Source organism: Numida meleagris, chromosome 6 (assembly GCF_002078875.1).
Source record: "Numida meleagris isolate 19003 breed g44 Domestic line chromosome 6, NumMel1.0, whole genome shotgun sequence".
Taxonomy (NCBI): Eukaryota; Metazoa; Chordata; class Aves; order Galliformes; family Numididae; genus Numida; species Numida meleagris.
In genome coordinates this window covers 60865111-60888496 of record NC_034414.1, presented here as the reverse complement: position 1 = coordinate 60888496, position 23386 = coordinate 60865111, and positions in this window count along the sequence as shown.

The following is a 23386-nucleotide window of genomic DNA, read 5'->3' as shown; positions in this document are numbered from 1 at the left end:
CCATTGCTGACCCTGTCCTCAGGGTCTGGGTGCAGAGTGGGGCTGCGTGGGGCTGGGGGCTGCCTCTTTCCAACATCCAAAGAAGCTCTGCCACTCACTGGGGCCTGTGATCTCAGTGAGCGTGTGTGCAGAAATCTTCCAGATTTGCTTATGGGGAAAACACGTCCTGATCAACAAAACGAAGTAAAAAAAAATAATCTCTGGCAGGATCCAGATCATTAAGTGCAACATCACCAGAAGGCTGGCACTTCCTAGACACACAGCAGCCCTTGAAAGGAAATCTGTGCTGAAAACTTGCCTCATTCAGGACCCGGCACAAAGCGATGGTGTGCTCACAGGCAGCTCCTTCGGTTGTCCCCTCTTTGCTGTGAGCTCTCTTTTTATCTTGCCTCCATTTCAAAGGAGCTTAGACAAAGCCAAGAGCTGAGCTGTAGGAACTGGTGGAAAGAAGGTGTTGCCATGTTATATATTATCACAGCCATCACCATGGAAACGGGAAGATGGGACTGACCTTGCTGGTTTGCCACTGATCCTGCAAGGGCTCAGCCTTGCATCTCGAGTTAAGCTCTGCTGGGGTTGGAGATACACATCTGAAGTTAATAAATTAGAGGGGCAAAAGTCACAGAATTTTGGAAATGCAAAACGTAGGATCCGTTAATCTGCGCTTCAGATGCTCTCGCTGGGAAGGAAAGAGCTATTTTTGTGCGCACGGTTCACCGAGATGTAAAAGAGGTTTAATATTAAGTTCACTGTTAATTATGCACTTCTCCAGGCTTTCCGGTGCCTTTTTATAACGCCAGCCTCCAATGGGGAGACAGCTCCTCCTGCCATTGCCCCGGGCAGCGTGTGGTTGCAGCCCCACTCCTCCCAGCAGCCCGGGCTGCAGCTCTGCACTGCTCGTTGCCATTTGCCTCGTGCACAGAGCACTGCTGTGTCCCTCCCTCACATGTAGACAGTGAAGTGTTGTTGTAGCCTCACCTCCAGTGATACACCCTGACTCTACAGACTGCCGTACCGCTGCCTTGCAGACATGGCTGCAGCCTTCAGGGTGCCCGGGATGGGGTGCAGGGATCTCTGCTCCGGCTGGGAGCAGGCACAGAAATCCCGGGCATGGGCACCTGGGGCAGGGGGCTGCCACGGGCCTCAGAGGGACCCACGTGTGTGTGATGCCAAGCGCAGGCCTGTCCCTGCTGCTGAGAGTTGGTAGCACAATACCAATGTAAAGAGATAAGAATACCTGATGTGCTAATGTAATCCAAGAGCCGAATGTGCACGAGGCCAGCAATGGGAGAAGCTGGGTGTCGGCAGCACTCATGCTACAAATGTGCATCGTCCCTCCCAGAGCTGGGAGCTGTTCACACGCAGATCCTTGCTGCAGCCAAGTGAGGGTTTGCATCGCGCCTGTTCCCCTCCGGGACCAGCGGTGCCTTCCCTGGCGGGATTCTGACTCTGTTCTTATCGGTCACAGAAGCAGTTCTGCTTTAAATTTATTTGAAGAATGTAAGCTAGGCAGCACTGTCATCTGAATAAATCAGTTTCATCTCCTCGGTTTCATTCTGTGTGCTTCGTACTGCTGTTTTAGACACAAGCTTAATTTGTTCTGTTTTTTGACCTCTGTCCGCAGGTGACCTATATAGCTCCTTGCACAGCTGTTCAAAATTATGATGATGTTAGTTTCCTATTTATATTCAATTTAATTTGTAAACCTCTTGCAAGTTGTATGGCTTCCCATGCTCTGAGCACTCGGTCACAGCTCGCTGTTCTCTCTCCTGGGGCCGGACTGAGGGATTTCCACAGGGGAGGCATTTCTTGCATTCCCTCCGCTGGATCTTTTCAGCATTTTCATAGTGGTTTGTCTTCCCTCTGGTGCTACAAACCTATCGCATCCCACAGAGAAAGGATTCAGGATGGCCTGAAAAAAACCCAGCTGTTATGTAAGAGGCTGAGGCAGACAGCCCTATGAGGCCAGCGCAGTGTGTTACTACTTAAAGCTCTAATCAAGGGCCATTAATATGGAACAGGAAAGCTCACCTGCCCCAGCTGTTGGGGAGCTCTGATGTCTCCGCAGGCACCTTTCTTTCCCTTTTATTGACAAACCACATTTCTAAATGACACGGATTTTAGCATGTGCTTTACTTCTTAGTGACCAGCACAGCATGGGGAGGAGGGGCAGTCCCGTGCTCGGCTGCAGCTCTTGGGGCCATTCCCCTTGAGGTTTCCACCTGCAGCTGCTGCACAAACCTGCTGATTGCACTGGGTTGTTGTAAACCCACTGCGATGCATTCTATCCAGCCTTTCCAGGCCAGCTAGGTGATGCAGGGTGGCTGGATGAGGCAGGATGCTCAGGTGACATGGGACAGTGCTGTGGAGCAGCCTGGAACACCCTGAGAGGTGCTCTCTGCAGCCACCAGGATTTCCCTCAGCAATTATTGCCTAGTTGACTCAATTTAATGTTATTGTCATGGAAAAATGCATTTAGATGGCTTTCTGTCTGATTTGAGCTTCCCATCCATGCCACTGGGGTCTGGGTAGATTTACAGCTACTGACGTTGTTGGGTGGGAAGAGGACAGAAAGGGAAAGGGAAAGCGATTTGCTCATTTAATGAAGAAATTAACAGGTTTTTTTACCTTGACAATCTATCAGGGGCTACTGAAGGCAGCTGTTGCTTTGGTTATGTTCACTCCTACAGAATTTTGTTCCCCACACCTGAAAAAGGGCTGCCCTGGGGAGAAGCATGCAGCACCACACGCTTGGCAAGGGGCAGGGCCGTGGCCCTGATAAACACTGCGGATGGGGATGGGTATTTACTGCCAGGGAAATCATTGCCTGTCATGGATTTTGCAATATTATCAGCAACTCCCAGCCATGGAGCAAGGCACCAGTGACTGATGACAAGCAACAAGGGCTGCAGGCCCACGGCTGGCTGGGGAACACAGGGCACTGACTGCTGCCAGGGCTTCTCCTTACTGATTTGAGAACAGAAATACTTCTTTCCTGTTAAAAGCAAACAAACCTACGCCAATGGCCTCAACAGGGCCATCCAGAAGGATGTGACCCAGCAGTGCTGCACATGGCAGCCTCCAGCTGAGGGCTGTCACCACGCAGCCCCCGGCAGCTGTGGCTCAGCGCTCTGGAGGCACTGAGTGCTGGGACATGCAGGAATGCAGTGCCAGAGGTTCCTCAAAGCCCAGGGAGTCTTGCATGACACGCAGGAGGAGGAAGGCTGTTGCTCTTCAGCATGGTGGTGCTTTGGTTTTGTTCATTTATTAGTGTGAAGAATGGGTTGCTCAGCCTGTCAGGTAACAGAGCAGAACAATTTACAATGGAAATGTTGAATATGAAAGTATTTCTTTCAGCACAGCACCAGCATCCCAGCGTTTCTCATGGGCATGGAGCTGTCATGAGTCTCCTGGCTCCTGTGTCTCCCTTTGGGCAGAGGGAGCTCGGGGACTGCTGTCTACCCACCTCTTCCAGATGCTCCACAAGGCACAGACCTGGGCAGGCTCCCAGGGGCTGGAATTCCCTCTGGCTGCTGCAGGAAGCAATTGGAGGCAATGGTCCGCATAGGGAGAGGGTTCTGCATTGTCATGAAATCCTGTTAGCAGGAAGGAGAACTCAGCAGAAAATAATGGTCTCCTGACCATGAAAAAGTCATGTGTTCACCATTAATACATAGTTCTGCAACATAATATTCTGTATTTTTTATTTATTTATAGTATTTTTAACCAAAGTACTAGTGTGACCAGCTCATGTAGTTTTATCTTTAAAATAATGTAGGATAAAAATAAGAGCTTGGAAAGGCATTCGAGAATCCGTTAAAGTTCTACAATACAGTATGAGCTGAAGCATTTTCCAGAAATATATTCCATTAAAAAAAAAAGTATATATTCAATTAAAAGAAATTACATTTTATATTTGTCAAAATGAGATACTGAGGAACGTTAACAGTATAAAGATGGGGCTACTTGAAAATGTTGTTTTTCACTGAAAAAAAAACCTCAAGTAGACTTTGCTTTTATCATTATTACTGTTTTCAAGGAGCCAGAAATTAATACACCAAACAAAAAATATTTGCATAATCTTGCTGGAATTTTCTTTAAGCTGGAATTACCTCCCAGGCACAAAATTCTGCGCAATGGCATTTTCAGGAACACAACAAAGTTACAAAGCTTTTGATGAAATGATGTGCATTGGCAGTGCCAGGGAACTTCCAAATCTCAAATAAGATCAGTTTGAGGCAAAACTTCCCCGTGGGTGCACCTTGGTGCCCAGCCTGGTTTGTTCTTTCTTTGATAAAACATTTAGATTTCTCTCTCTATTTTCTTGCTAGCAGGGGAGGGTCAGCCTAGAGGTGGGAGGCCTGCAGGGAGGATGGGGGGAGTTGTTCCAGCCTGCCAGCAGCTCATGGACAAGAAGTCAGCTGCTGGATGGCAAAGCCCATGGTGATTGCAGATGGAGATGCTCATTGACATTGGAGATGAGGGTGCCCATGGTGACTGGAGATGGAGGTGCTCATGGACAATGGAGATGGAAGCGCCCATGGTCACTTGAGATGGAGGTGCCCATGTACTATGAGAATGCCTGAACACCCTCATGGGACTGACAGAAGATGTGGGAGGGAAGGGGGACCTACATCTCTCTGCAGAGACTTTTGGAAACCAGGCATGACATGTTCCAGGCTGTCTCAGAGGTCAGCTACAACCTGTCCTGTTCTCTGGTGACCACAGTGGGAGCTTGGGCACTGCGTGTTCATAGCAGCCATTCAAGGTGCATCACGAGAGCTGACCCCACCTTGGCCTCCAGTCCAGGTGCATGGGCTCAGTGCAGAACTCACCGTGGCTCCCTGGGCTCTGGGGCTACTGATACAGTGATGAGCAGCATCTCGTGGAGTGCATCAGCTTCTGAGTGCTGCTGGAATCACTCGCAGAAGCCTTACTGGCCTCTGACATTCACTTTGGGTCTTTGCCACTCCATCTGGCCCAGACGAGGTCTATGACATAAATCTAAAGAGAGTTCATGCATAAAACCTTTATCTTCTGTTTTGGTATTTGAAAAATGAGACCTGGTAGCTCCACGTCTTCAAGAGGCTGTTCATAACCATGGAAATACATGCGGGAGAGAAAGAGGTGAGAAACCAGAGAAGGATATTCCTATTGATCGCATTTATCGTGTATCGGAGGAATAAGGGCAAATCTATCCATCTGTCCAAAAGCCTCAGACTTTCCTTGGGAAGTGAGAATAATTATGTTTGAAAAGGTCAGAGTGAGAGTTTAAATCCAGAATGCCAAAGAGGAGAAAACGCCGGATGCTCTGTGACGAAGGAAAACGCACGCGAGCGAGATGCCGAACAGAACGGGATGTGCCACTCCGCTGAAGGAGGCTGAGAGTGTGGGTCCGGCTGGGATGCAGGCAGCAGCAGGGTGTGTGGGGCAGCACCTGTGGGGCAGCAGTATGGGATATCCCTGTTGGGCATCCCTAGGGGCCACGGGGTATCCCTGCATGGCCCCACTGCAGGCAGCTGCAGGATGGAAATGGGTGCTGCAGGAAACAGCTCTTAACAAGGAAATGAGTGAGTGTATCCGTGGCTGCTCAGAACTGCAGAGAGAACTCCTGCTGTGGTCTGAGGGTGGCTGTGCAGAGGAGAGGTCCCAGCCATGTGTTCCCTGCCCTCGGCCAGCTGGTGCAGTGCTATCCAGGTGGGAGCCTGGGTCATTTCAAGGGAAATGATTATCAGATATCAGAGAACTTCACTTCTAGTTAAAAATAAAACTTTTCTTTTCTTTGTTCCTTGGGCATTTAGTCAGAACTGTCCACCTTAATCCATCATCTGGATTTCACCGGTGCTTCTTTGTGAGAGGCGATAAAAGAGAGGTTTCAAAAGACAGAGGTACCCTGGGATCTTCAGTAGGAACAGCACAGAGCGGAATCAGGCACCACAGAAAAGGAAGGAGTTTTTCTCACTGTTAATTAAGTGGAATATTTCATCTGTCTACAAAAGGCAGTTTTTGATTAAAAACGAAATCATATGTATGGGATGAGAGGTGGGAAGATGTGAAGCCGCGGCACCATGCCCAGGTCACCATGCAACACGTGGGTGCCTTTCTGCTGGCGGTCCTGCATCACCACGTGCACGGTGCACCTGGAGGCTGTGGGGAGGTCCTGGGCCAGTTGGGTGCCATCACCTCCATCCAGTGGTGGCCCTGGAGCTGCTTTCTTATCTGCCTTTGGGGCACAACATCGGCTGCAGACGGTCTGGGAAGGATGGAGCTGTGCCCAGGATTGCAGTCTGGGCCTGCTGTACTGCTGGGAGCTGTGCCCTCCTGCACCCCGCCTGCACCAGCCACTGCACGCCTTTGGGAGCATTCATCCTGAGCTGAAAATGTTCCACGGATGGGGCCTGCGCTGAGGGTTCTGGCAAACTGTGCTGAGGGATCCTCACGCTGATGGCTGAGGAGTGCTTCTCGCCGTTGGCCTCGTCTACCTGCAGCACCCATGTGCCTGCTCACCTTGCAGAGCGAACTCCTCAGCCTCTTCTCAGATTTCATTTCCTGCATTGGCACCTACAGTTAGCATCAGGCTTTCATTCTGTTAGCTAAATGGAGAGCCCGGATGGCACTCCTGGTCTCTGCTGCCATGAAGGAGCCACCCAGCCTGCCAGTGACACCCAGCTCCTGCAGGTCACCCCCCCCCAAATCTCCTCCGCTGACCCACAGAGCCCAGAGCCAGCAGTGACCCAGCACAGCAGTGGGACTGCGTTCACCATCACTGCCATTCGTGCTGTGGTCCCGTGCTCCATGTCAGGTGCTGCTCAGGGCCTGATGCCAGGGTTGGGTTACCTGGAGCCAGGACATGAGTCCCCTTGGGAAGCTGTAACTGCATGTTCTGAGCTGGTTTCTCGTGACAAATGTGGGAGGGCCATGGCTGAGAATGAACTTGCCATAGACATTTTTACAGCAGAGTTTCAGTCTAAATGGAAACTGAACATGATATAGGAATGTCTCATGCATGGACGATGCTTGTGGTGATGATAAACAGTTTATGATAAAAAGTTTCCCAATATTCCTCACTACAAAACCACATTTTAGCTGCTAAAAATTTTGCCAGGCTTCCCAGGGCTGCACTCCAGCATAGGGTCTGGTGCTGCCCCTGGCAGCTCAAGAAGGGAAACTGCTCCTCGGGACAGCCCCCAACAGCCTGCTCCTTCTCTCACTAATCGCCATTCGCAGGGAGCTAGCAGCTCTGCTGTACTGTGAAAAAAAGGATATTTCTCATACCTTGCTACCATCAGGTCTCATTGCTCTTTCCCACATCACTGTATGTTTTTCTCGTTCTATTTTAAATCAGGGCAATCTTTGGTCTCATTGTTATGCAGATGGCATGCATGCTTCTCACTGTTTCTTCAGATTCTCCAAAAATAATTCCCACCACTGATTGGTGTTTTCTAATACGATGCATAATGGAGCCTTTCAGACATAAAATCTCTCCTTGATTCCTTCACTGAGGCTGCTTTACTTCCCAGTCTGTGCCCATGGCTCCCAATGAGGATGCCCAGGTTGCTGTGTGTCCCAGTGCCCTCGCCAGTGCCAGGAGCTCTCCCTACTTGGGAATGAAGTGCTGGAAATGTCTCAAGTAAATCTTAAAAACATCAGAGTGGTCAAAGGGCACAGACAGAGTAACACGTACCCATAACCTCCGTAATTAATTTTCACCATTTGTGTCAGAATTCTTCTACAATTTCACTCCATGCAGTCTCAGTGTGATTTAATCAACTTACTGAATAATTTGCGATGCTATCTTAATGAACAGACATCTGGGGGAAAACACTGATGGGAAAGGTGGTCTCTGTATTGGTGAATAGAAGCTCCACAGCCAGCCCAGCCCTCTCCAAAGCTGTACTTCCTTTCCTTTAGGAAGAGGCGTTTTCATTTGGGCATGGTCGGTATAAGATTTCATAGAACCATAGAAGTGTTCAGGTTGGAAAAGACCTCCAGGATCCCCAAGCCCAACGCCAGCCCACCCCCACTGTGCCCACCGAGCACGTCCCTCAGTGTCACATCTCCATGGCTCTGAACTCCTCCAGGGACCACCTCCCTGAGCTGCCTGTTCCAATGCCCACCCACCCTTTTGGAAGCTCTTCAGTGCTGCCTGCAGGGCTGCATCCCTGCAGACACCCGAGGTCAGGCCGGATGGGGCTCTGAGCACCTGATGGAGCTGGGTTGTCCCTGTTCACCGCAGGGGAGTTGGTCTAGATAACCTTTAAGGGTCCCTTCCAACTCAAACCAATATATTGTTCTGAATCGCTGCAGAGCTTTGCAGTGCTACTTCAACTTCCTCTGTTTCTTAATGTTATTTATGGTGCTAATTCACCTAGGAGCAGCAGGATTTCTTGTTCTGTGTCTCACACAACAGTGCCCGGCTGCCTGCACACATCCCTGCAGGGCAGCATGACGACCTTCCCTGGTCCCTCCCCCACAGCTCAGCTCCCTGCAGGATCTCATGATGTTTACTGCTCGTGAAAGGAAACCACTGTGTTTTTGGGGCTCTCCCACTGCAGGATGCATGGGAGGAAGGAGCAGCAGTGGCACGCCAACGCTGCTCGAATGAGGTGTGTGCAGTGGAGGTTCACTTCATACACGAGATCTCGGTGTCATCATTCAGAATTGAATCCGTTTTCTGCTCCACACAGAACTGCACCTTCACTGCAGCCACCAAAGGTGCTTTGAGCCACATTGGGTTTGGTTCCACACTTGCACGTCACTGTAAGCAGAGTGAGAGGCAGCAATTCCCCCATGGCACAGGCAGGCAGGGACCTCCTCAGAGGGATGTGAATCCACAGGGCTGCTGTACTCTTTGGAACTCACATGGCCCAAGGACTGTCGCTCTGTGATGCTTGAGGGCAGGTGCCCGGGGTCTCCTTCTGCAGCGTGTTTGCCTTGCTCCCAGACACAATGCCCACGTGGGCCAGCACTCACCAAGCTGCTGGGTGCTAGGAGTGTGGCTGTGGAGCACGGGCACCACGGAACCTCTTGGAGCCCTGGTCCCCAAGGGCCAATGCCAGACCCTCAGGGGCTGAGTGCCTGCAGTGACAGACTCCTGGCAGTGGCCCCGTGGAACTCCTACTGCAGCCGCAGCAGAGATGGAGGCTGCAGAGCAAAAGGGAGAGCCCAGCCGACAGCCTGCAGCTCCCTTCCCTGCAGGGTTCAGTAAAATGAGGGCAGCGCCAGCTGAGAGCAGAGCGTCCTCTGTGCGCTCCTCTGTTCTGCTGTGTCAGCCGCTCAGCTGATGAATGCCCATTGCAATGACAGGGAAAATAGTATGCAAAGACAAAAGAGGAGAAAAACGCAGGTTGGTTTCGGTCTGCACGGTGATCTGTAGCTTTGCTCCTTTTTGGACGTGCCTCTGCACATTGCATGCTGATGGCACGCTGTGCCATGTCCGTGTCTGCTGCGAGCTGCCCCTGAGGTGCTGCTGCCTGTGCTCTGAGCAAGTGGGCAATCCCCACCCGTAAAAGCCCATTCATGTCTACATCCGTGGGCACGCCAGTGAGCACAGTGGTGTGTGCGCACCTGTGAGCACATCTGTATGTGCATGCTTCATAACAGAAAAGAGGAAGCGAAGGGAGAAGGGAGAGTTGCAGGACCGCAGACCCCTGCACCCTGCGGCTCCTCCCTTGGAACACATCAGCCATGGCAAACAGCACCTCTGGGAAGAACGCAGCCGAATCACAGAGCCCCACTGCTGGAACCCTGCCCTCCCCTGTGTGTGCAGCGATGCACACGGGGAGGCAGAGCCGCAGGGAGGCAGACCCATGGGGAAGCATAGCCATGGACCTGGTGAGCACGGCTACTGCCCCTCAGGGGACATGCAACATCCTGATGGATTTTTTTTGGGGAACACCTGTGAGACAAACACTGCCCGCAGCAGAGCCCAGGCCCTGGCACAGCTGTGGTTGGTGGCGGGGGGGTTGGCCCCTTGGCACTTGGGAGCTGGGAGAGTTTGGGTTGGTTCCGTTGAAGAAGTGCAGGCAGGGAGATTTCAACAAGCCAAAAAATGTCCTTTCACTACTCCGTAATGAACTCTTAGAATCATTAAACTGTGCTAAATACACATTTTTAAAGATCAATGTGCTATTCATTTTTTACTTTGGCTGAGACAAACTATGCGAATCAAAATCAAGATCCTTGGAATTACCCCTGAAGTGAAACACGGCAGATGAAAGAAGAGTCTCCTTGGCCCCTGTTCAGTCTGCTGCTTTCTCTCTAAATCATGGAAAACATGTCAAAAAAAGTAAAGTGAAATCTATTACAGGAAAGGGAACTTACACCTGAGCGGACACATAAAACATGCTCATTAATTTATTTTCTTTTCAATCGCTCAGCTGCCTTATCTCCCTCAGCCATTCAGTCTAATTTAATTGGCTGAAAAATGTGAATTCTATTTCTCCTCCGCTGTCATATTTTGTAATCCCGGAAACACGCCACCCAGGTACCCCGATGTTAAGCAGAAACTCCTGAAGGTGCGGCCACGCCACTTTCCCAGAGGCGGCAGGAGAGCGGGCTGAGCATTGTCACTCATGTCTTTGGGGCACAGCTGTTTTATCGAGGTGCCTAAGAGGGGAATCTTGAGAACAACGCAGAGAAATGCCAATGACATGGAAGTGTAAAACCAATGCATCCTCTCTAACATGCACTAAAACACGACATCCATGAAAATCATAGCATTAGCTAGGTTGGAATAGACCTACAAGGTCATCCAGTCCCAGTGATGACGTCCACCTCTTCCGTCACCAAACTGAAGTATCTCAGATTTCCTAATACTCTGAGAATAATTGCGTTCTAGATTTCAAGCAATTTGGAATTTTTTCTTCATAAAAAATAAGTTTTTTATGAAAAAATAATTTGAAAACCATCCAAAACTTTACGCTTATAGGCATACATGTAAATCACTTTTATGAAGCATGTTACATAATTATGTGTGAGTAGTTTAATTGCATTGCATGTATTGTATATATTACACACGTTACATAAATGCTGCGTACTAGTGCATGTACTGTCATTGCTATTGCACATGGTATTGTGATAATACAGTTGTCATATCTGTACTATCATGTAGTACAAATCTTTCCTTTGGTCAGATCCTATTTCCAGTCGCTGAATGTCACAGCAAGCAGCTCCTTGCAAAGCCTGGGATACCTCATTGGCTGTGCGTCCTGGAGAGCTCCATGCAGACCGCGCTCCTCTTTGTCTCCTGAGCAGCGCCGTGCTCTGCCTGACCCCACAGTCTGCAGCCGCCAGGAACAGCGTGTGCAAGGGGCTGAGAAACTGTGAGAACAGACAGGAACCCCACAGCCAGAAGTAGGAAAACCAGGACAAATAGCACAGGGCTGTGGGCAAGGGGGCTGCTCCAGCTGCGCTGCAAAGGGACCCAGGCAGGGTGGGCTCAGTGCCCAGGGTGGGACGGGGCCACTCAGTGGCTCAGCACCTCCCAGCACCCAGAGCTGCTGTGTCCTCCTCTGGGTGGAAAAACATCAGCAGCTCCATTCCTCCAGTGCAGGTAATGCAGCCGTGGATGCTGGGCACAGAACTGGCAGGAAAGGCCCTACAGTTTTCTCCTTCCCAAGTATTCTGTCACCAGAAAGGTTAGAAATGAGCATGACCATCATGCAACGGATACCAGCACTTTCAAAAAGCAGGACGTTAGAGCAATTCAAAGTGGATTTTTTCTTCGGGAGTGATAGAAAAAAACGTGCTTTGGTATTCCTCCAGGTAGAGCCACTGCAGCCACGCAAATAGCCCCCATATAAAGTTTGATGTCTCTTTGTTTTTTTTCTACTTATTTATACTTTCTTTCATAGTGAATTCTTTCTGTAGTTGCACTTGGTTGAGGGAAGTGGGCTTGATTAGCTTGGAGAAGAGAAGGCTCCGGGGAGACCTCACTGTGGCCTTCCGAGACCTGAAGGGAGCGTATAAACAGGAGGGGGAAGGATTGTTTCCAAGGGTGGATAGCGATAGGAGAAGGGGGAATGGTTTTAAACTGAGAGAGGGGAGATTTAGGTTGGCTGTTAGGAGGAAGCTTTTCACTGCGAGGGTGGTGAGGCGCTGGAACAGGTTGCCCAAGGAGGCTGTGGATGCCCCGTCCCTGGAGGCATTCCAGGCCAGGCTGGACGTGGCTCTGGGCAGCCTGGTCTAGTGGTCAGCAACTCTGCACTCAGCAGGGGGGTTGAAACTCAATGATCTTTGAGGTCCTTTTCAACCCAAGCCATTCTATGATTCCATGATTCTATCATAAAATGTGCTTTTTTTTTCTGGTCAATGATACCAGGGATACCCGTAACCAAGAAGTATATCAGACACACTTGCATTGCAATTATTACGGTACGCTGAAGGAAAGCAGTGTGCTGCATCAAAACAGTCTTTCTCTGCTTTCCTTCCCTGTGCGCAGTTAGGATCTATCACAAAGGAAGTTTTGAGGAAAACAGGGTTTTATTAGAAGCTGCATATGTCATGCTAAAAATATAATGAAATAAGCAAATTTCATGGCAAAAAAGCGCAGCCTGACAGAACATTTTATAGATGAGAATTGTTTCCTGCTGGGAACTGTATATAAAAATCACAGTGTTTCATTAATACATTTATGCCTACAGAAGAGAGGTGCAGGAAATGAAGCACGGCCTGCCTGAGTTATGTTCTCTGAGAATTTCTGTGGCACTAGGAAGGCTGCATTGGCAGCTCTGAGCCATGGTGGCAGCCAGGCTGCCCACGAAGGGTGAGCACTGAGCCGAGCCATTGGCACAGCACCTTGCAGACATGGGTCTGTGCTGCCCACACCCTGCACAGGGGGAGATATATTGGGAGCACATGCAGGCACCTCCCTTGTTTGCAGAAGGGGTGAGAAGTCAACCAGTGTTGCAGATGGAAACAGTCGCACTGCATGCATAAGAGAGAATAAGAAGGAATATTTTTATTGGTATATTATAGATGCAGTGTAGTGACTTAAGAAAATCACAGTCAATCTAAGATATACTCTTAACACAGCTTATAACTATTAGTCACTTACTGAGGATTGGTATCTGCAAGGCACCTTGAGGTCAAGGATCTCTGCGCAGATGTGACCTCGAGAGGTGTCCCTGCTCAAGGCAAGATCCCATCACGCAGCCAGCTGCCATGCAGGGGAGCTCACTGCGCCCTTGGGCTGCTCGCTGTTTATGGGCTAAGATGGTTGACTCATAATCAAAGTATTTAGCACACGCTGAACCAGAGGATGCTGTCAGTTCTTTGAGCACTCATCCTGAGACAGTAGTGTGGTTGCTATCTGTCTTGGCAATACCTTGATTATTATTTTTCGTGAGCACATTTTTTGGCACCTCACTGTCTGCGTGTGCCCAAGGCCTTGGGTGTAAGGGCCAGGCTAAAGGAGGATGCCGGGGGCAGGCAGGAGTCCACTGCCACCCCCAGGTACAGATTCAAGTAACCAGATGTTAAGCTACGATCATGAATACAGATGCTGCAATGAGTTTAATAACTTCAAATCCTTTTCCTGTGTTATCTTGTTTTTAAGCTTCTGAGACATAGCCAAGACTGAGAGATTTCAGATTCATGCGCAACACTTATTCAAGAAAGATGAATAAGTAAAGTTTCTATAAAAACATAACAGAACTGAAAATAGCCCAACTTGTCATAAGTCAGTGAGGTGTCCTTATCTGGAGTGCTGAATCAAGGCTCTGTGTTGGAGAGAAACTCCACCACCTCCCTGGGCAGCCTGTTCCAATGCCTCTTCTTCTTTCTGAGATGATTTTTTTCCTAACATCCAACCTGAACCTACCCTGGCGCAACACGAGGCCATTACCTCTCATCCTACCCACACACATGGACACTTGCAGCCTCCCCAGCTGCTGTGATCTCAGCCAGGTACACACTGGGCAGCCAGCTGCCTCCTGCACCCTGCCAACACGGTGCCAGCAGTCCCAGCCCAGCACGGCCCCCACGTTGGGTGCCGCACGTCACAGACAGCACTGGCAATCCCCAGCTTTACATATCTGCCTTCCAGAGAAGAAAAGGAGTTCAGAATCTCATTCAAGGGTGCAAAAGCATGCTGGAAATTATTTATTCATGAGCAATGTGTAAATAATTCAGCCCTCTGCTGCAGTTTAGTTCAGACTGTTGCTGCTTCAGGTTGTTGTAGTTGTTTTCAGTGTACATATGTGTCAGAAGAGAAATTTCTGCTGGACAGAATGGGAAATGGGCCGAGTGTGTGCATGCGTGCCCCTGTATGGACAGGAGCACGGACCAGAACAGTGCTCTGGGGCAGCAGTCAGTGTGAGCACCCTCCACCCTTAGGAGACATCAATATCCATATGCTTTCTAATCCTTCATTGCCAAGTAAACCTTCCCAGCTTATCTGAAACATGGATGAATAGTTAGTCTGTTGTGTTCCACATTCAAAGGGCAGGGGCTGCAGAGCAGAAACCTTCATATTTCTTGTAAATCAGGAATTATGCTCTCTCTTCAATACCCTGTTAATTGTTTTGTCTCTCGCAGAGTCTCCTCATGAACATGCCTTGAAGCCACTTCACTCCCCTGCCTTCTATGCTGTCCTCACGCACTGCACTGGTGGGGATGCCCACCCCTCAGCCCTGGCGGGTGTCAGGCTGGGGGCACAGCCCAGCTGCAAGGCTCTGCCCTGGGAGCAGTGGGAAGTGGCATCGGGAGCCCCATGGTGCTGCATGGTGGGGCACGGAGCTGCTGGAGGCGATGGTACCCACAGTGGTTGGCACCGTCCTGGTTGCAGGGACCTGATGGTGGCTGCGGGGGCACAGCTGGCACAGCACTGATAAGGGCACCGATGACACATTGCTGGTAAGGGCACAGCCAGCACAGCGCTGGTAAGGGCACTGGGGACACGTTGCTGGTAAGGGCCCAGGTGGCACACCATTGGTAAGGGCACAGCTGGTACCCTGCTGTCAGGGTCATAGCTGGCACACCGCTGGCAAGGACACAGCTGGCACAGTGCACCAGGCTGCTCCTTCAGCAGTGACAGGCGGCTTGCTGCAGTGCGTCGCCTGTATTTACTGCTTTGCCCCCCTTACCTTTAAATTAACTCTTATAATATACCTTCAGGACTAATGAATTCGATACATAAAGCCCATGCACCAGAAATGCTGCCATTCGTTTTCCAATGTTCTCCCCATAAAATGACTGTCAGCTCTTCAAGCCTGACAGTGCAGACACTGATATGAATCCCCGGCTGTAATTATATTCCCCCCGACTTCCTTTTCATTGTTAATACAGCCATCTCTTCCCCCTTTCTTGCTTAATAAGGTTGTTTGCCTCCTTGGCAAGGACACTGTCATCCATATTTTGGTGCCACGTTCTGCGCCTCCTGGTTTCTCTCTTCAATTTTAAGATAAATTATTTCGCCTTTGCAGGGCTGTCATCAGCTTGTTTTTGAAGGAGTGCATTATCAAACACTATGAGGCTTGCAGTGGGGCAGCCTAACCTAAAAAGACATGTTTGTCTTTATTATCACACTCCTATCTCTGCATTAACTTTCAGATATCTCCGTGTTCCAGGGGTAGCTGTTGTCACATCCTGTGAGCGATAGTATTAATCTTCCCCTGTGTTTCTGCCCAGGATTGCTCTGCCCTATGGCTTCCTCTGAGGTTTCCTGTTATCTTTGTAATCAGGTCAATATTACAGTTCTGCATAAACAAACAGTAATGTTTGTTATGAAGCCTTATGAATTTATTATGATGGAAATTCTTCTCTTTTATATGTATGGTAGTTCCTGGATCTGCTGTTCCACATTTCTGTTGTACAGAAGGAAGAGTATGAGCAGTTATATGTACTTTAACCTCTTCTCCCAGAGAGCTGTGGGTGCCCCATCCCTGGAGGTGCCCGAGGCCATGGATGGAGCCCTGGGCAGCCTGAGCTGCTGCAGGCAGCCAGCCCACGGCAGGGCTGGGGCTGGGGGCTGAGAGGTCCCCTCCAATCCAGCCATGCTGTGATTCTAAAATGCTTCTGTGATTACAGTGCCCCATCTCCCGCACACTGGGCATGCTGTCCCTCCCCTGGGCACCCACGAGCAATGCAGCCCTCTGCCTGGGGCAGGGGACCCAACGCTGCCATGGAACACAGCTCACAGGTCCTGTCCTGCTGTCCCTGCTGTCCCTGCTGTCCCTGTGCTGCTGCCATCCTGAGCATCCATCCCAAGATAACCTCGGCTCTATCCCTCATCCAGTGCCATGTCTCTGGCCTGTCACAGGAGCTTATCTGCGAGACCGGATTAAGGCTCCCTTTCAGTTCCTGCCGTGGTCAGATATGGTCAGCTGGGTAACACACAGCCCATGCTCACGCTTCTCCCTGCAGGAAGGGAGAACTACGGAGCAGCCGGGTTGGAAGTGGGAAAGTCGGGTGCAGCCCCTGATGGTGACCGTGCTAAAGAGGATCCACCTGGAGCCGTGGGTCTGGTGCTGCACTGCTGCCCTGTGTAGGACTGAGACCAGGCCCGAGCCAGGGCTGTTCTGTGCTGCCCACACTGGGAAGGGAAATCTAAAGAGCACTGCAGCGTGGAGTCAAGGCTGTGTCCTGGAAATGGGGCATGAATGGGGCGGAGACCTGGCACACTCCTCCTGCCCAGGTTCACTGCAGCGTCTGTAAATTTACCACGTAAAGAAATGAATCATTTGGTTGGATCAGCTGCAGCATTTGTTTCAGCTCCACCCGAATGCGTGCTCAGTGCTTGTGCTGCTCCCTAGTGTGAACGCTGCCGCCGGGGGAGCAGTATTTCTCTGGTGTTCATTAGGGCCCAACTGTCATTCCAGCCATCAGATGTAAAGGACGGAGGGCTGCTTAAAACTCATTTTCAGATTTTAATTTCTGCACCGCACCGCAAGCTGCTCGCACAGCAGGCACTGCTGCTCTGCAGCCACCCCGCCGCTGCCTCCACCCGCAGCAGCACATCACAGCGCGGAGCCGGGAGGCAGCTCCTCCACCCACTGCAGGTGCTGTGGGGGTCCCTGCACGCTGCAGCTGGTTGTGGTGGGTGTGGGACAGTTCTGACAGCTCCAAGACACGATCTTGCAGCTGTGGGTGCCGGTCACTTGCACTGTCCACATCTCAGCCTTGCTCTCACTCCAGCAGTGGGCAGCACATGGAGGGCAGGTGCTGGAATGAGCAGCAGTTGACCCAAGGCAGGCGCACACCATGGAATCACTGAATCATAGCATGGTTTGCTTTGGAAGGGACCCTTAAAGGCCCTCTGTTCCCACCCCCTGCAATGCACAGGGCACCCACAGCTCCATCAGTGCTCAGAGCCCATCCCCTGACCTCGGGTGTCTGCAGGGATGGGGCACCCCCACCTCCCTGTGCAGCCTGTGCAGTGCCTCACCGCCCTTAGTGTAAAGAACTTCTTCCTTATCTCCAGTCAAACGCTCCCCTCTTTCATCTTGAAACCATTTCCCTTTGGACATGCTGCTGCTGGTCTGTGTCTGTCCTGCACTGAGCACTCCACACCTGGATGCAGTGCTGCAGGTGAGGCCTCACAGCCGTGGCCGTGGCCAGAAGCTGCACTGCATGTGTGCCCGGGGCAGGCACCCCTTCCCACCCTGTCTCTTTTCTGAGTTTGTGGAAAGAAGTGAAGAAAAGGCTGCTAAAGACAGACAGAAAATACGGAATGTTGATGAGTGAGACTTTTCATTTTTTTCATAATTAAAAGTGTGACATGAAAATGTGAAATGTCAAAAGGATCAACTTCAAAGCTTCATAAAATGAAACCCGCACTTTGATTTGAATATTACTTCATGGAGAGCGACAGAAGAAAAAGAGCTGCCTGTGTAAATATTAGAATTACAAATCGCAAATTTCACGATTAGAATCATACTTGGAATAGTGAAAACTGAGCCACTACTCTGGAAGCTGCAGAGGAGCAGGCAGGGCTCCCCTTGTTGCAGCACGGCACTGGTGGGGCCGGAGCTCAGCGCCCGTGATGGGGCATCCCCTCCCACCCTGCAGCTCCCAAATCCTCTCCTCTCAAGGAGCAACGCCCATCACACCGTGCCCCTCTTCTCTGCTGCAAATAGCATGTCTTGAATTCTGCACCTCCGGAATGCTTGCTGTGGTTTGTGTGTTTTGTTTTTTTTTTCATTTCAAGGCATTTTGCTACAATGAACGGTAACAGAGAACTGCGTGAAGTTCCTGTGCATTGACAGCGCAGCTAATGCGGTTCTGGGCCCATGATGGCTCTGCTGGTACCAGCCAGCTCCTTTGTGGAGGCCAGGGAGCATTCCTGGTGCCGGCGCGTGCATTGCAGACAAGAGGAGCAGCTTTCCAAAGGTAACCTCCAGGCCACCCTGCAGATTGCTTGTTTCTTCAGTCACTTAATGGGGAAATCTCTGTTTCTTTGCAATACGCTCTGATATTCCAAGAAAAAAAAATCAAATAACTTCAAAGGAGCCCCAGTGGTGGGTTTATCTCTGAGAGAATAAAATAGAAATCCGCAGAGCTGTCCCGCATTGTGCTGTGGAGCAGAGGTCCCTGTCCTCACCTGTTAATGACTCCAGTTGCAACTTAGGCTTTCAGTCCCTTTGAACACCCAACAGTCTTCAGTCCTTAGTTTGGCTGAGAGGTTTTCCTGAAGAATTTTGCACTAACTGGAGCACACCATCATTATAAACCCAGATGCATGCCCATGCTGCTCTCTGAATTCCTCAGCATGTTATTGAGACCTCCGTGACCACAGCTGACCTGCGGTATGCGTGAAATTCAGATGTTCATGGCCATAATCCTCGCTTCACTGCTGGACATCTGCTCTGATGCAATTAATCTGTAAGTCTGACTTCAGTCCAAGTGCCCTACCTATTGCAGGGACCTGCTTTAGCAGGGGGTTGGACTCGATGGCCTCCTGAGGTCCCTTCCAACCCCTGTGATTCTGTGATTCCGTAATCGGGTCCTTCCATCCGTTTGTAATACCACTCATTAAGCAGAGAAACAAACCCACTTCTTTGCCTTTCCTTTTGCTTTCCGTCTCAAAGTGCTTGTGACTTTTTTGGATACCTAAGAGACGCGTGGATTCCAGGTTAACCGAAGCCTTTTGCAGCCTCTTCATTTTTGTGTCCCACCAGGACGGCTGGGTTTGGCTGAAGCCTCTTCTATGCTGGTGATTCCTTGTGTTGCTCCAGGCCATTGCAGATGGTGCCTCGCATCAGGAGCCCGCTGCGATGAAAGCACCACACACGCACAGAAGTCTCAGACAAATTGAACAAGCAGGTTTGAAATCATGTTTTAAGAGTCACTTCACATTAAACAGGTTTTTTTTTTTCCACAAAATGGGAAAAAGTCTTATTTTCAGTCTGCTATGCCCATATGTTTCTGAATTTCTCTGATTCTACATAGGCAATACAAACTGTGATGCCATAAACGTCACTTCTGGAGTTACTTCTCTCCCAGCGCCTGCAGGAGCTGCGCCTCTCAGCACTCCCAGGTACGGGCCTGAAGTTTTGCCATCTTCAAATGACAAACGTGAAGATAAAATGAAAACCAGAGCGTCTCAGGAAGCAGAGCGCCATTGTTTTCAAAGGACTTCTGTGTGGGTTTCTTTCTCTTCTTGCTGAATTTCATAGGTGTCACTCTGGCTTCTTATGGCTGAACATTGCGGGAACTTGAGCAAGTAGAAGATAAATTGAAATACACAGATTTACAATTCATCACTGTTATCCAGAGCAGAGCTTTTTACAATAGCTTGGAATGACAAATCAGAATTCCTCTGGGGAATACAAATGTCCAGGGGCAGAACAGGGCAGTTGCAGTGCCCGGCCCCGGGCTGATGCCATCACGGGCTCAGGGGTAGCGGGATTCCTCAATTGCTTTTCCAATATCTCCTGTGCTCCCAGGAGATGAACCACTTATGGCAGGAACCAAGCGTATCTGCGGTACATTAGAGGCTCCACAGTCCTGATGCTCCAAAAGTATGCGCAGTGTTCAGTGAACTAGAGCAAATCTTATTCTCAGGTGTATACATCTCCATGATTTTTCCTTTTAAGATACAATATAAACTGCAATACAAATTCACATACGTTTTAAAAAAACCTGCCCTGAAATCAGGGAGTGAATGGTTGGCATTGATGTATTCTCCCTAAATTCGCTACGAATTCCAAGCAATTCGTAATTTGTTAAGGCAAACACTGAGCAGTGCTGGATATCAGCGGTGCTGGGACGGATTAAAGAACCCATATCATTCTGACAGAAGCAGATATGTCCATCCTCATCGAGCACGGTGCCCTTCATCCCCCTGCCTCTCTTGGCTGGGCTCTGGGAGCCATGCTCACTCACCCTTCAGCGGGGTGCCTCCCTCAGAGCTCCCATCCTGTGCTGCTTCCCCACCAGCTGCTCTCCCTGTCTGCCAGCTCTGCATCCCACAGGTGCTATGGCTGGTGGAGGGCCCAGCTGCCACCCGTCAGCACCCTGAGCCCCTCGGAGAGGTGCAGTGAGAATCATAGAATCATAGAATTAGCTAGGTTGAAAAAGACCTACAAGATCATCCAGTCCAACCATCCACCTACCACCAAGAACCCCACTAAACCATGTCTCTCAACGCTATATCTAAATGTTTCTTGAACCCCTCCAGGGACGGTGACTCAACCACCTCCCTGGGCAGCCCACTCCAGCGCCTGACCACTCTTTCAGAAAAGAAGAATTTCCTAATGTCCAGCCTAAATCTCCCCTGGCACAACTTGAGGCCATGAGAGACCCGCTGGAGCCCATTGCAGGCTTTAACCAGCATGTGGCAAGCCCAGCTCTGCCCAGCTGCTCGTGGCTGCATGTATGAGATGTGCGCGGGTTGCTCAGGGAGTGGAAGGAGAAAACAGCGGCCCAGGCAAGCTAGCCACTTTGAAACAGCAAATCTTTCATGACTAAACCAGCCATTTGATCCTCCATGAAGAATAACAGCTTATTTTCTGGTTGCTGGCTGCTTTGCCATGAGGGAAAAACAAACAAACAAAAAATGAGCTCATTATTTTCTGATATGCTCTCAGTGATAAACCATGGATGGCTTTTGGAGGGGAATAAAACATGTGTAGTGATGCATCTCTTATTCCAGTGAGATCTCTTCTCTCTTAATGATTTTTTTTTCTTTTTTTTCTTTCTCCTTTGTGTGTGTATGTGCGTGAGTTGGGCCTCAAGGCATTGGTTACAGCCCTCGTTGCCTGTGAAGTGCAGCAAAGAGAGAGAAGATAGGATTGTGAGAATAGGGGACAAAGGAAGAGGAACTGCTGCCCAGTGTCCTTTCTAGGCTGTGTAGCTGTTATCCATTTACATGCATGGCAACATGTAATCACTTCCCTTTGTTAGATTTAGAAAGGCAATAAGCCAGTTCTGAGCAAAAAGACAAGGCTCCCTAAGCAGAATGTGATGACAGAAGGCTGAATAAGAGTGACACCTGAAGAAGGTATCTTCTGGATTTATAAAGTTTGTCTCATTAAGTAGGATGTAAACATAAGCACAGTTTCTTTAATTAATACAAAATATATACAGATACTTACAAAAAATCAGCTTGTCCCAGTTTATTAACGTATACCTTTGTTTTCAGCACTGCCTACTAGGTGTTAAATTTTAGCCTTATTAAAATAAATTGGATGTTAGCACTGGTTTCAGTTGAGACAAAGCTTCACCTGCTGTATAGAAGGCAATTAGTTTGTGGATCTTTTTGTCCTGAATACATGTAATTATTTTTAAAGATATTTATATTTTTAATTTCCCATCTCTCCCATGGCTCTCACTTCCATGTTTAATTATGCATTATGTGGAAGAAAAAGTTCTACTAATTAAACTCTGTTTTTATTTTAAGCTACTGTTAGATCACTTGTTCAGTGACCCCTAGTTCTCATGACCGGAGAAGCACTGAACCGTTGTTCCCTGGTTATTATTTTTTCATGCCATTCACCTTGGCTTTGTTGCTCCAGAGGACAACGTCAGCTTTCAGGAGGCACGTACAGCTCGTGTGGTTACTGGAGATCTCCAGCAGCAGCAGTATGGCTGGCAGCAAGCACTGCTGGGCCAAGCGCGATCTGGTGAATATGCAGCAATAAAGTTGCTTGAATGTAAGCACCGTGAACCTTGGTTAACTTTAAAATACACTGTAGGATGAGTACTTAGTGCACTATTTGTGTAGTGTACACATGTAGACACAGAATGTCCACATTTTGAACACAAGAACAAGACAAGGAAACAGCAGAGCATCTAAGGCGTACAGCAGCAGTGTGATCCATGTATTCAGCCCAAGACAGCGGGCTCACGGTTTTTCTCCTTCCCATTGCTCAGTGCCCTCCAGAAGGACTTCCCATCCCTTCCACTGGTGGCTGGGAGAAGCCCTTTGCTGGCTCCAGCACGCTGTAAGCGTGCAATGGAACCTGTCTGCAGCCACCATGCCACGGCAGGCCCAGGTTTCCCCGTGCTGCCACCTCCTGCTCACAGCTGTGGGACCCCTCGGTGCACAGGGGCTGCTTGGACCCCTCGGCTGTGTGCACATGGCCATGCTGCCGGCAGCGAAGCACTGCTGCTGGAATACCTGGGCGTGCTTTCCCTGAAATAAGCAGTTCATTTATTCTTCGGAGAATTTTATTCTACTTGCCTTTGGTTTATGTATCATGAATTGCAAAAGGAAATGAGATTTAAACCATTTATTTTATTGCAAGTTAGCATTGCAATAATGGTAACTGTAAATGTCAGGAGAAATAATCGGAGCTGAGGAGGAGACTTACAGTCTTAAACTCCTTCTGAACTGCACCTTGACTGAGACAGATGGTGGCACAGACATCCTGCTAATGGCTCTGGTGCCATCCCAGGCTTGCTGCACACCTGCCACCAGCAGAACCATGAGGATTTCTTGGAAATAGGAAAGCCCTCTGCACGATTTGATCTTCGCAAGCCAAGTATATACACCAGCATTTGTCCTGAGATTTGCTGATTCACCCGCTTTTGTGAAAGAGACTCCCCAGCTTTGCCCTGCACCTTCTAGCCGTAGGAGCAGGGTTCAGCATAAACAGACAGCTGGCCATGAATGACTGCATAAACAGATCATCCTTCACTGTGCGTCCGCCAGTTCCTCCTCATTAGGCCTGATTGTTCTGTTTGCCTTAGAGGAGGATGAAGGTGATGAAACACAGCTCATCTCTGGTGCCAGGAGAAATGTCCAGGATTCATGGCTGTGCCCCCATGCTTTTCAGCTGCAGCGGTTTGCAATGACTTCTCAGACTCACTGCAGCAGATGGATCATCCTCTTCAAGTCAGCTACTCATGGCTCAGATGGCCGTCTCCTGTCTTCTCTCTCCCCTTTCCCTTTCCCTTTCCCTTTCCCTTTCCCTTTCCCTTTCCCTTTCCCTTTCCCTTTCCC